Genomic DNA, 12,873 nt, shown 5'->3' with positions numbered 1-12,873 from the left:
GATACTTTAAATCCAGCTTCAGATTTTCAGTGAAAGGGCTCATTTAATCGCAATGCAATCTTAAGCTATTTGTGTTTCCCTGGTATCAGTGTGTGATGGCGCCATTCACAGAATTCATAAATACAGAGCTTCTGATTAGATATTCACCTGAATAATTCCTAGTGAAATGAAACGCTTTTCTGATTTTTTTCAGACCAACATATTTTCTGCTTGGTGGGAAAGAAAAATGTGGAAAAAAACCTGTTTTTGAAGAGATTTCTAATTTCATTTGGCTGACACATGTAACGACTCAAAGGCAATTCATATTTTACATGGTGTGCAGTATTCTGTTGAGGGAATTTACGGTATATAAAAAGCATAATGCGCATCACAGGGAAGCTGATGATCATCCAAAAGAGAAAAACTGTTGTCTAACCTATATAGGATCCTTCAGAGCTATTAGCCCGAAGTGCCTACAGAGTTGGCAAGGTGTTTGCCCCCCTATTTAGGTAAGAGATTTTATTTGTCCTGAAGAAACTCATCCGTTTCTTTGAAATTCATCATCCGCATGGCCTGGAGTCTGTTTAATCTTACAGGTATGTCTGTGCTTTGGGGACTGGACGCTGCTTTTCCAACTCCGCTTGCAGCAGCGTTTCCCCCAACACAAAACCCAAAACCGTGCTCACAGCAAGGCACTACCTTGAAAACCCCAGCCTCACCTGATCAAACCTCTATATCCATCCATGGAAAGCTTCCCCTGCCTTTGCCTCCACAGAGTTACCATCAATTTTCCAAGAGTTTAAATCTTTATAGCTGCTGAACGAGGGTGTTTCTAGAAAATTGTGATCGTGCTTCTATTTCATCGTGTTTTAAGAACAAGACCTCAGCTGTCAGTATGAATATTTAATTACTCACAATCGAAATGTATAGTAGAAGAGGGATGAAGGGAAGAAAACTTGAAGGTAAGCAAGAGTAGGAAATATTATATGGCCCTTTGTTTTCCTTTATATCCTTCTGCTCCCCCTCATTTCCTGGCTGGGTTGCCTCTAGAAAATTAAAGCCATTACTCTTTATGGCTGGTGGCAGTCTTCTGAAATGTTTTTTAATCAACATGCCCTCATGAAAATGGATGTGTTGAATGAGAGCATAGCACTGTTGCTGCAAAGCCACTCAGAATGGGTGTCCTTTCTCTTGTTTTTCCACCTTGCTTCTCAAATCTACCCATGGCTTTTGCTGTTTGCCTCCCACTTCATGTTCCTTAAACTTTAATCCCTATTTCTGCAAATAAGGGTTCTGCAATATTCTGGGTGCAAATGGGAATAAAACGGTGTGCAATATATGTCTTCAGAACTTCGCCATCAGACCCTACCTTCCCTTCACACGTGATGGAAAGGCTCCTTTCAGATTTATTTTCCCGGTTGTGAAAGCTATTGTATATCAGGCAAGTGGAAGTGCTTACTACTCAGATTTCTTTAATAGGAAAGGAAACTTTAAAAGAGACCCGGTCACCCATGGACAGCTGATAAAGACAGCAGAGGTTAGAAAAGAATCAAAAGCAGGGCATAACAGAATAAATCTAAAATAATGAAACAAGTAGAGGCAGATAATAGCAAGGGAAGTGAGCAGAGCAAGGGAAGAATCACTCAATTTCTTCTCCCCAAAGAAAGCTGACAGTAGAATAGAAATAATCTTCTATAATGGAAAGGTGCGTTCGCATTTTTAATGCAATATAAAAGGGAAAAATCTGTCGTAAAAATAATTAGACGCCTAGAAAACATGATCTACAAGGACAGCTTGAAAGAACAGAGATAGCTTAGGCAAAGGAAGACTAAAGGGAGATGTGGGAACAGTCTTCAAATATGTAAAAGGCTGCTGCAAGAAACGGGGAAATCAGTCCTCTTCGTCTTAGGTGAGGAAGACAGGAGTACTTTGCAGCAAGAGGAGAGAAAGAAAAGTACAGCGAAACCCTGGTTTAAAGGCAACATAATTAGTAGCATTTCCTTCTTTAAAAGCGGTTATCCAGAGGCATTATATATATGATGACCTAGGGGACCCTGCTTGGCCTTTGGGGCACGTGTGGCCTTGTCACATCTGCCAGCTTCAAATACCACAGGGCACCTAAAAGGGCAATTGGCACCCTCCAGGCAACAGGATCTTAGTCTAGATAACCCTTTGAGGTCCTTATTAGCCTTTTTTTAAATGATTCTGCGAGTAAGGACACTAAAAGAGACATTTCTAATGCAAAATGACAGCTAGGCTATTATGATAAGAAAAAGACTTATTCTAGTTTCACCTGAATGAGATTTTAAGGCTTTTATTCTCTTAAGGAAATCTATTTTTTTTCTGTGGTCTCCAGCCTTGTTTTGCCTAAAGTCCAAACATCTTTGAAACCAGTATCTAGGTATGTAGATAATTTATGATGCTGATGAGAATTAAACTTGGATGATGCATAGGCTGTGATTGCCAAATCTAAAGTGTTAAAATACCTCAAGCAGAATACTCTTTCTTTTTCTTCTTTTTCCCCCATGGCTGCGAAGTTTATCTCTTTATATATTTATGCATTTCAGGATAATCAGCTTTATCGGAGGTGGTGTTAAGCCAGGAAATAAAAGAGAAACTCTTTGGCCCCAAACTGCAGCAGAAGACTGTTTAGATCAGTTTGGCGAGCAGGTTGGCAGTAGTTTAATAAATATAAAATACAGCTGCATTCCATGAGCAGGGAAAAAAAAAGATATTCTTACTTATGACAGCAATTAAATATCATGATTGTGATATTGTTGTGTATGCCCAGTATGAATACTGTGATATTTTTCTAGTATAACTTTAGCATATTTTGTTTAACATAAGTGAAGCTAGTTACCAAAATGCATAATACTATTGCTGCTTCAGAGTAAGTAGGCTTTTTTTTTAATCACTGTGAAATAAAACATGAAATTCTTGACAGAATATACTGACAGTTGGCATGTGAAAACACGAGACATTAGTTGGGCATATTAGTTTTTATATGTTAATTCTGAAAATCTACAGTATTCTGCTTATACTTAATGGTCATATTTGATGAAGTTGAAGCCTACAATGATGAGTGTAGTTTTGTAGTGGTCTGGTCTCTAATTTTCAACTTTGCTAATTTGCAAGGCAGAAAGGAGCTGTTTCACTTTAATATTCATTTAATATTTAACCTGATGACTACTGAATCTCTTTTCCCCTATTTAAAAAGGAATACTACCCCTGATGTCAAAGGCCATTTTTGTGGTTATCCATAATTTTGCTCCAATGTTTATCAGAAAATAACTAGAGAGAGGTATACGGTGCTACCCTAACTTCCTCTTTAGCTGTCCTAGGCAGAAAACACAAGCAGATCAATAATATTTTCTGCACTTTCTTTTAATAAAATACCATTTCTAGCTTCAGATGATGCCTGCTTTTCTATATGCATCCTCTGGGTGCTTTTGTAATTCTTCAAAGAAAAAGAATAGATAAACAAAACTTTCTTTTTTTCCCATTTATGACACTAGTTGCCAACAAATCTTCAAGTGCTAATTGGTATTTGCATCAATGAAAGTGAAATTGGCTTCTAAGTTCATATCAGTCAATGACAATTTATTTAACCTGAAGAGTTCTGGCTTGATATCAGGAAACATTAATCATGTTACCATTCCTCACAGGTTGAAATATATACAGTTATATCTGTAACACTGCCTCTGGACAACGCAATTAGATTGTGTTCTTAGTAAATACATAGAGATAGCTTTGAGGAGTTGGGAGACTTTTTGGTAAATACTGTCTGATTTCTTCTTTGCAACAAATTCAACTCATTTTTCTGTGCTAAATGGAAATTTAAACAATACCCTCAGGTGTTAAAGAATGTCACTGTGAGCATATGTCACAGGTTTCAATGACACTAGCAGTGGTATCTTATAATCAAAATACATTTAACAAACACTTTACTCGAGTGTCTCGTTTCCCACATGGCTCAAATAAGGTATTTGATGAAACTTGTTACAAATCAGCACAATCCATTCTTCTTCGTTTTATCTTTGGACAGTTGTTTTATGGCAGGTAACAGGCATTTATCTGGAATCATCCCACGACTGCATCAAGATGTTACAGGACCAGAAATTAGACTTAATGCATCAGATAGTCTTAGTGGGTGAGTAAATGAAAAGACATTTTGTGCTGACTGTTCAGAGCAAGGGGAAAAAACAAAGTGGAGGGAAAAACATGAAAAACATCTAGAAGCAACAACAGCTGAGCAATAGCTCCTGTATGTATTTGTCCATTTTACATTCATGTGAAAGCTGTATTTTTTTTTCTTTCTCTTTTGCTGCCTTTTAACAGTTTTCTGATGCTAATCCTAAAATCTTTCTCCTCTTTTATTGATCATCTGACAGCCGTGGCTTTGCTCATTAGTCTTCAGAAGTATGTATTCCAGTAAAAATGCACATATATTCTCTTGCCATCACTGGCACACGGTCATCTGATTCATTAATGCACTTTATGAAAGGGGCCTCCTTTCATATCTGCCCTTCAGCCCTTGCAAGAGCTGCAATAACATCAGTAATATCAAAGTTTAATATGATTTCTCTTTCCTTACTGATTCCTGTGTTGGCAGAATAATTCCATAAAGCAGCTTCCGTGTGTTAATGGGCCAGTGTAGACAGGTTAGCAGTGTAGTTCAGATGACCCTGCAACCTTCAGATGTCTTTGGGAGTCTTTCCGAGTGGGAAAGCCAGGCTGCACTGGAATTTCTGCAGGAAGAATCCTCTGAGCAGGCACTTTTTCCTTTGTTTCTCTTTTGGTCTCTACCAAAATAATAGAAACAACCTTTCCATAATATCCCATTTCCTTCAAGCAAGCAAGGCAAATGTTATGGATATATTTTTTTGTTGTTGTTATCCCACAGGACATTTTTTTAGATCCTTCCCATGCATTCAATGTCTCAAGGTAGTGCCTCTGTTTCCTTATGAGCAGTATTTTTATAGAATTACACAGCACTACTGGGGTGGTGCTGTCTCCCTTACCCCTCTTTAAGCCTCTATGGCTTTTTGGGGGCACACAGAGAAGGGGTCTGTTGAGTTACTGCCTTTCAAAGTCTAAAAATATTCCTTAATTTATATCTGACAAAGAGTCTGTTTAAAAACATAGAAGCTATATTTGCTGAAGTTCTTGTGAATGCATCCACATCGAGTAAGTGGAGTGGGGCAAGTGCCATGTGGATGTAATCCAGTTTAACCTCATTATTAGAGTCCTTGGCTGGTTATTATGTAAACAGCTTAATAAATACACATAATATGAATCACCCTGGCTTACACATTTGGCCAGGCAGCAAAAGAACAGTCATGGTTTATACAGTTCTGTCCCAGCTGTTGCTGAGCGAATTGGCAAAATCACGATGTTTTACTTCCAACAGCCTGTCGTGCAGAATTGCAGCAATATACTTTAACCTGATGTGCAAAAAAAAAAAAAAAAAAAAAAAAAAAAACCATACAATAAACTTCAAATTTTAATTGGCTGTGATTGACATTTGGTCTCTGTTTAAGAGCTTTCGCAAGAACCAGAAAGAATTAAGGGCACCATCCCATTGAATTTGGGTGATCAATCCTTTAAGGTCCCTTCAAGATCTTGCACTGTGGCAATACCCATCAGAAGAGATTGTAAGTTTCTAAGATCTCAGAAGCCATCTTTCCTTCTTGTTTTAGGATAGGGAGACTACTTGGAAAATTTAAGGGAGCAATTCTTAGCTCTTTTAATATATTAAGCTCCTTGGTCCCTCTCCAGGATGGCCTGAATCTCTGCAAAAAATGTGAGTTTAAATGAAGGTGATCTAGCATAAGACTCCCCACTTGGGAGTATTTTCACTGTGTTTGTGGTCCTATCAGTCAGCCCATTCCTCTTTGCAATCCTCTTCCCAAACTAAAAGCAAAGGCTGAGCCAGGGTATGAGTTGCTTGAGGGAATGGTGAGGAAGGATTGTGGGCTAAGCAAGAGGAGAAAGGATAGTATTTCTCTTTGGACCTTGCAGATACCATTGCGAACAGTGCGAGTCAAGGACATGTTAATGATAGGATATGTTACTAACAAAAATGACTGGATAGGAAATGTTGGGGTGGAGCGAGATCTTCCTTTGGGAGGATACCTGAAGTTCTCTAGGAAGGAACTGGAAGAAGTGGGAAATCCATTTTCTTCACTCATAAGAAGCTTTGACATAATACTGAGGAAGGTGACCCAAAGGATCCATCTTGAAAGATACTTCTGCATCAGAAACACGTGTCTTGGAGTTCTCATGGCTCAATGGTCTCTTATCCTACCTCCATAGGATAAAATTCCTGTTACTTAATGGAATCATCCATTATAGTCTTTTACATCTACTAAAAATACTGATCTCTCTTCTTCAAAACTTGACAATTTTGGCCATGTACATCTAGTCAGAAAGGACTTTTAAAGGAGTTGAGCACAACAGATTAATATCTGTAGAGTGCTTTGAGACCATCTGCTGCTTGCGTTGACTGGGGTGCCCTGACAACCCTCTTCCACTTGGCATTGGGCTGAAGTGCAGTGAGTCCCTACATGCTGATGGAACGAAAGGGGAAGAAGAAGGTCCTCCTTCTTCTCTTGCCTTCTAGGAAGGGCAACTGTTTCATCGGTTCCCTACTGCTGTATTGATGGTTTTATTTTTATATTTAGAAATAGCTGGTCAAAAGCTGCAAACCTTAGTTGGTTTAGCAAAGCGGAGGGCAAGGTGAATCTCCTCCTAAATTAGTTCAGCACAAAGAAAACTGCTGTTCAGCACTTACTTCCCACTGGCAGACATTAGTATTCCTGAGGGGAAGGTGTACAGTGAGTGGAGGAGGGTGGAAGGAGATGATTTTACTAGCCAAGTGCATAAAACGGCATTCAAATTATGGGAAAGAAACATTGAAAAAATAAAGCCCAGTGTAGGTTAAGACCAGCATAGGTTAAGACTTTAAGTAAGTTCTCTCTTTTTGGAAGGCATGAATGCTGACTTGAATGCACAGTGATTATTTTTCTCCTCCTTGGATCCACTTTGCTGTGCCCTGCAGAATTAAAACTCAAGCTTTCATCAGTGGTAGAGCACTGAAGTGCCACTGCTCTCGGAGGAGCTCCGGTGACTCTCAGAAAAGCAAAAGCTGTTGCAGTGCGCTGGGGAAACGGGCATAAAAGCAAGAGATTCTTCCAAGACAACGGTGAGAAAGAAAAAAAAAAAAGTTGGGGGGAAAATGATTTCTTATGGGACTGCCAAATGTGCATCTTTGCGTCCATGCTGTTTCAAAGACATTAAAATTAAACATAGTGCATCTGCTGTGCAGCACCAAGCTAATACATCACAGTGTGAAGTTGCATGATGATTATAGCTGGTTTTCGGTATATTCCAGTTCCTCTTCTGCATTAGCTGGAAAGCCAGAAAAGCAGCTATTACAAGAGAAGTAAAAATAAACACTTAAGCCAACCATCCAGATGCTGCAGAAGAATCCCCTTTTTGCCCATTTCCCGTATCCCGTTGCAAGATGACTACACATTTGGGACTGTGTTTCTTCCCATATATTTTATAAGTGAATTCATCCAAATGCCAGTGGTTCTGCTTGGTCGGTGGGGGACGGTGCTGGTTCCCCATTTCTGGTGTCAGGGAGGGTAGCCATGGGCATAGGTAGCCACAGAGAGGGTAAATGGCAAAGGATTATGAGGCTTTATGGAACAAGCCAGTTAGGCTGGGATAAGGTGGGGAGAAGGAGGAGAGATGGAAAAAAAAGGAGCATTTCCTGACGAGTGAGCTCATGTTGTTGCCAGCTGTCTGTTAATGCAAATAAAATCACATCATGGCCACTAAACAGCACAGAGGATGTTGCTCAGCATTAAAAAAAAATTATATATATAAAAAGAAACTAAAAAGCTTTTCCTCACTTACAAGGCCCACTAAAATCAAGAATTTCAAAACTTTCATTATCACAGGCAGAAGCTTATTATTAATGTGTTTTTCTTTTCCAGAGCCTCCTCACTGAAATAGAATTCAAAACTCATGCTGCGACTCTGCAATATTGTTCACTGCAAGAAACTATTTTGTTCTGCCTCAGAGGCAATACATTTTTATGTTTAATTTTGCCCTGGGTATATACAATACTTGTTTATGTCCTTAAAATGTCTTTTAAAGAGATTGATTTCAATGCCTCTCTAGTAAATCCAGCTACAAAGATTTAATTCTCTCCCTTATACAGCAAGACAGCATTTACGTTTTGTTTTGTAGCTCATATGTCTGCTAGGTAACTGTGGACATAGTATCTAATCACATGCATGGAGATATATGCATATAGCTCTTTCATATCCCCCGTGTAGCTTTAATTATATAATTTTACTTAAAGTTTTATTACTAGCTTCAGATCACTCCGTAGCCTCAAGTGCTGTTACCAAATTTGCATCTACAGTAACTTAGGTTTCTTTAAATACTTGCTTTTTTTTTTTCTCTGAGAAAAATATCAGTAAAGGGTACATGTACATATTGGAAATATTTTTATTTGACCTGGAGCTACTTCTTTGGATATAAGCATAACCCAAGATGAGCGTGTAAGTGTAGGCACGATTTTGGGTCTACACTTAACTGGTTTGCATTTGTTATGGACATGGAGAAAGCAGGAGAAATGATCTTAATTCCTGTGCCCACAGCAAACAACGGGAACCTGAAGGCATCCCACAAGCCAACAGGAGTTTATCAGCCCGGAGAAATTTGTGCCATGTGAACACCATTCGTTACAACGCATCCATTTTTTGCTAGAAGATTTAAGTGAAAATAATGCCATTCCCATTAGAGTCTCATCATTATTCTGCTTGTTTCTCCAGACTTTTTCTAATAATGGGGGGTTTAGCAGCAAAGAAGTTGCTGATGTCTGCAAGCTTCCTCCTGGACGGGGACCAGCTGCCCACGAAACTCTGAGTAAAGGCAAGTTTTGCTTGGACAGCTCCGTTATTGAAGACAAGCTCCTGCAGCTCAAACGACACATTTTAATTTTCCATGACTAAATTGCATCTCCAGGTATTGACAGGCACAAGGGACCACTGTCTAATGGAAAAATATATATATATACACTTTTAAAATGGAAATCAAGAAAGTAATCATTGCAGCCTTAAAACCAAAGCTATGGTAATATGCACATGCATTTGTTTTCTTTTGCTATGCAAGCATATTTATTTAATTCCATATATACTGTGACCTGTAGACTGGAATTCCCTTTGCTATCAAATCTGTTACCCATCAGTGGGTAAAACATATTTATCTGAAAGAAGTGCAACTTTCTGGGTGCACCAAAACAAGAGGTGAATTGAGCCATTAAAAACTGATTTGAGGTGCTTCTTCAGGAGTAATTCCTATTTTAACACCCATCGATACAATTTGTTAGGAAATCTAATATTTTCCACTTTCATGTAAGTTCATTTGTTCATAAAGCTGTTATGAAAGATGATGCTTCCTTTAGTAGAAAGAATAAAATGTAGTGTCTATATGTACCTATATAATATGTATAATGAAAAGCTGAAAGCTATTGTTAGTACTCAGGAATGAGACCTTGACTTATGTTGGATAATTCCATGGAATTATCACTAGAAACGATTCAAAAAAGAAGAGAAGTGAAATATTAAAGGCAGTGCACCCAGCAGCCTACAAAACAGATGCGATGGACCTACTGGACACTGTTTAATCTCATGCCTGCTTTGGTTACATATTTCTCAGTATAAATAGGCACATCTTCACTTTCAGGCAACCTTCCTTGAATTCATACTTTGTGGAGTGGGCTTAATACAAAGGAGTTTTGATTGCAGCACATTTAGATTAGCAGCCCCTTTTTGCAGCTCGCTTAGATGGTTTAATTTATCTTTCAGATGTTTTGATACAGATGTGGTGATGTGTAGTTTGGTTGGAAAGGAAAAAAAAACATTGCAAACAGTTTCTATGGCCTCTGTGGCTAGTCCTTTCTGGCCACTGGCTTCCTATGGTAACACTGTTGGTATATTAAAAAAAAAAAAAAAAAAAAAGTCTGCAGGAATAAGGAGCTCAGCTTAGTTTTGCTGTAGTTAGCTCTTCTCCTAACCTTAAGAAAGTGTTTCTTTTTTTCTGATAAAATGTTCAATATTCTCCAAATAAAAGCGTATAAGGCCATGGGCGGAAAAAAGTCTGAATGATTGCCAATGTGTAGCCAGTGTGGGCAGCATATTCAAAGAGAGAAAACAAATGTTGCTGCCGATCTAGTAACAGACTCTGTATTATGAAAACATTGTGGATGATAAATACACTCTGGAGCAGTATTATGCTGGCTGAGACACTGATGCAACGCTGATACAACAGCAGCTTGCATGATGTGATATATGTAAACACAAATGTGCAGGTGGAACACGTGAGTTCATGAGTTCATCTATCGTTAGGTGGTTTCTCCATGTTTTCTCTTAAATATCAGTGTTTTTATGTTTTGCTCATATGTTTCTCCTTAGACTTTAGCAATTGGAGATGATGCAAAAGTGAGAGTAGTCTCTTTGGATCAAATGTTGTAATTGGTTCATGCACAAACCCAGAAGACCTTCATGGGAGCTGTTGAAACCAAGTGCCTTGGGGTGGCTCCTCAGGTCCTAAAGATCAGCCCAGGCCCATAGAAAGTGGATAAAATAACATTTTTATGCATCCCAAGCTTAAGGGCATGAGCCTGTACTCACTGAGGTCCAGTGGAAAATATGTGAAGTCTCCACCTTAGCCTTTCCCTAGGCTTCAGCCTGGGCTTTGATATTAAATTTTTTAAAAAAAGTGATAGAGCCCGGGCCAGATCACCTAATGCTGGCTCAGGAAGCGCTAATGGGGGATTTGTCCTTTCGGGTGTTTGATCCGTGTAATCTCTCCGCGCAGGCCGAATCCCAAAGCCCTTCATTAGCTCAGCTCCGCTGCCAGCCTGGCAGAACTCCCGCCGGCCTCAAGCACGAGCTGAATTAACACCTCCAATCTGCATCCGAGTGCGTGAAACTGCAACACCGCCCGAATGTCTTGATTCTGGCATGGGTAACTGCAGAGCCACCGTGGCCCCAAAGCCGGCTTGTCGCATCACTCCCAGCCCAGTGGCAATACAAAAAATTGAGTTTTACTGTGTTGCTTCAGCAGGTCACATTTTTGCTCACCCTTTGAATAACAACAGGCTACAACTAAACAAAACAGCTGGCCCCAAATCTGTCTGTGCGTGGCACTTAACAGCAAAAGTGCAATTTGCACGTTAGGATTGCAAGGATGCTGTTATGTTGTACTTAAAAGAAGTGAGACACTCGCTCCCAGGAAAGGGTTAGTGGCATAACATAAGCCATCAGGTTCAAAATTTCCATGGCAATAGTTAGTTCCTTTGCCACTGAGTGAGCCCTGAAAGAGTCGGCCTAATTAGCAATGCTGTGTTGGAAATGGCTGCTTGGAAAGGAGAGCAACGCGCTGTTTGCTCTCCAGTTAACACGTCCCACTCAAATGCACAATAAAAGACAAGTCTGGAAATGAGAACTCTCCAAAACTGCGTGTTTTAGATCCTTAGCTCCTTCCAGACTGTTTTCTGGAAACTCTGTTGCTTGGGAAAGCAGAGAGCTGATACATCTTCGGCATCACCTAAAATACAGGATGAAGATCTCATGTATATTTTGGTGGATTTGCCCTTTTTCTGGTATATTTAAAGATTTTTCTTGCTATAGATGAGATGTGCAGGTCATGAATAACATGGGGACACTTCGGGAGGGCTTAATAGTTAAGGCAGATTCCTGCAAATAAACTAATGCTGTTAGTTCTCAGCTAGGACACATTAAAAGTTATCCTCTATCACAACTAAAAAAGCAAGCAGCAATTAATATTTAATTGCTCTTGGAAAATAAAAAAGATGTCCTGACTAAGGATATTAAAAAAATGGAAGCACTGGCATTTAAATTAAGTGTTACATACAGCTTTTCCACCATGGTTTTTCCCTGAACTTATCTGCTATGAACTCGAAGGTTTTAATTTATTGTGATTTAAGGCTTTATATTAAAAAATGACAAATCATCCTGAAATTTAATCTAAATATTTGTTGAGGCAGTTTTAGCAGAAAATTTTTGGAGAGGAAAATGTGAAAGTACCCATTTGGGCATGACTACTACCACAATCAAGTCACTGAGCAGGCAATGGTTCTCATAAACGAGACAAAATATATCCAAAGGAACAGCTGAATTTGTTCTGTCCAAGAGCATCCATTTCTGTAAATTAGATGCCTATATTCACTTAAAACAACAAAAAACACCCTTTTTGTCAGTAGTGAATTTTGGAGTTGCACAAGACAGAGGAGAAACAGGGAGAACATTTGCAAGCAACCCACATCACTGGGGTCTTTGGACATAAAAACACATATCTATCAGCCTGACAACTCCTTCCATCCCAAGACTATTAATGACTTGAGCTAACGAGAGACAGTGTGCACTATATTTGGGAGCAATGTGCCCTTAGTTCTTCCTTTAGAGCACTAATGAGGCATTCCTTAGCTGCTGAAGGGAAGAAGAGATGCTAATTCCTTGCTCCGAAGTCATAGTTGGCTCTGTAGCAGCGGATCTCAAGCATCTGGTAGATGGTTTGCTGGCTGTCAGCAGCAGGGACTGTATATTTTCTGGATCAAGCCACCAGAATATCACAGCACTTTGATAGGGCTCTGAAAAAGAAAGAAAAAAAAAAAAAGGAAAAAAAAACCTTGCAGGGCCATAAAGTTTAATTCAGTCGCATTACAGAGGAGACATAATACGCACGTCCCCACAAAAGCAGGATGGGCTCTAATCCTTCCTGTCACTGATTACTTGGCTCATTTTCTGTTAATGCAGCAGCGTAGGCAACTTCTGGAGATATTCATTAGCTTGA

The 12,873-nt window shown here is 39.3% G+C and overlaps 1 long non-coding RNA gene across 1 annotated transcript in view; it reads right to left on the bottom strand.

The window, feature by feature from the left end:
• LOC148594665 (uncharacterized) overlaps positions 1–10,016 on the bottom strand; it is a 73,754-nt gene extending 63,738 nt beyond the window's left edge. Inside the window, exon 1 of the long non-coding RNA XR_015913382.1 lies at positions 9,984–10,016. This is a non-coding gene — a long non-coding RNA (uncharacterized LOC148594665). The remainder of the gene's footprint in view (positions 1–9,983) is intronic.
• Between the last annotated feature and the right edge of the window lie 2,857 nt (positions 10,017–12,873).

The sequence above is a fragment of the Tinamus guttatus genome, unplaced genomic scaffold, assembly GCF_059628265.1.
Source record: "Tinamus guttatus ecotype Peru unplaced genomic scaffold, ASM5962826v1 Tinamus_guttatus_pri_ptg000215l, whole genome shotgun sequence".
Classification (NCBI taxonomy): Eukaryota; Metazoa; Chordata; class Aves; order Tinamiformes; family Tinamidae; genus Tinamus; species Tinamus guttatus.
Note: the sequence above shows the minus strand (reverse complement) of the source record. Positions and strands in the feature narration are given on the sequence as shown.